Raw genomic sequence first — 1,328 nt, 5'->3', positions numbered from 1 at the left:
TCTATGGTGAAACAGATCACCAGCCCAGGCTGGATGCATGAGACAAGTGCTCAGGCCTGGTGCACTGGGAAGACCCAGAGGGATCGGGTGGAGAGGGAGGTGGGAGGGGGGATCGGGATGGGGAACACATGTAACTTCATGGCTGATTCATGTCAATGTATGACAAAACCCACTGCAATGTTGTGAAGTAATTAGCCTCCAACTAATAAAAATTAAAAAAGAAAAAAAAAGAAAAAAAACAAACAAAAAAAAAGAAAAACATCTACTTCTGTTTTATTGACTATGCCAAAGCCTTTGACTGTGTGGATCACAATAAACTGTGGAAAATTCTGAAAGAGATGGGAATACCAGAACACCTGACCTGCCTCTTGAGAAATCTGTATGCAGGTCAGGAAGCAACAGTTAGAACTGGACATGGAACAACAGGCTGGTTCCAAATAGGAAAAGGAGTACATCAAGACTGTATATTGTCACCCTGCTTATTTAACTTATATGCAGAGTACATCATGAGAAACACTGGGCTGGATGCAGCACAAGTTGGAATCAAGATTGCCAGAAGAAATATCAATAACCTCAGATATGCAGATGACACCACCCTTATGGTAGAAAGTGAAGAAGAACTAAAGAGCCTCTTGATGAAAGTGAAAGGGGAAAGTGAAAAAGTTGGCTTAAAGCTCAACATTCAGAAAACTAAGATCATGGCATACGGTCCCATCACTTCATGGCAAATAGATGGGGAAACAGTGGAAACAGTGGCTGACTTTATTTTTCTGGGCTCCAAAATCACTGCTGATGCTGATTGTAGCCATGAAATTAAAAGACACTTACTCCTTGGAAGGAAAGCTATGACCAACCTAGACAGCATATTAAAAAGCAGAGACATTACTTTGTCAACAAAGGTCCATCTAGTCAAGGCTATGTTTTTTCCAGTGGCCATGTGTGAATGTGAGAGTTGGACTATAAAGAAAGCTGAGCACAGAAGAATTGATGCTTTTGAACTGTGGTGTTGTAGAAGACTCTTGGAGAGTCCCTTGGACTGCAAGGAGATCCACCCAGTCCATCCTAAGGGAGATCAGTCCTGGGTGTTCATTGGAAGGACTGATATTGAAGCTGAAACTCCAATACTTTGGCCACCTGATGTGAAGAGCTGACTCATTTGAAAAGACCCTGATGCTGGGAAAGATTGAGGGCAGGAGGAGAAGGGGACGACAGAGGATGAGATGGTTGGATGGCATCACCGACTCAATGGACATGGGTTTGGGTGGACTCCGGGAGTTGGTGATGGACAGGGAGGCCTGGTGTGCTGCGGTTCATGGGGTCACAAAGAG

The sequence above is a fragment of the Cervus canadensis genome, chromosome X (assembly GCF_019320065.1).
Source record: "Cervus canadensis isolate Bull #8, Minnesota chromosome X, ASM1932006v1, whole genome shotgun sequence".
Classification (NCBI taxonomy): domain Eukaryota; kingdom Metazoa; phylum Chordata; class Mammalia; order Artiodactyla; family Cervidae; genus Cervus; species Cervus canadensis.
This window is presented reverse-complemented; position numbering follows the sequence as displayed.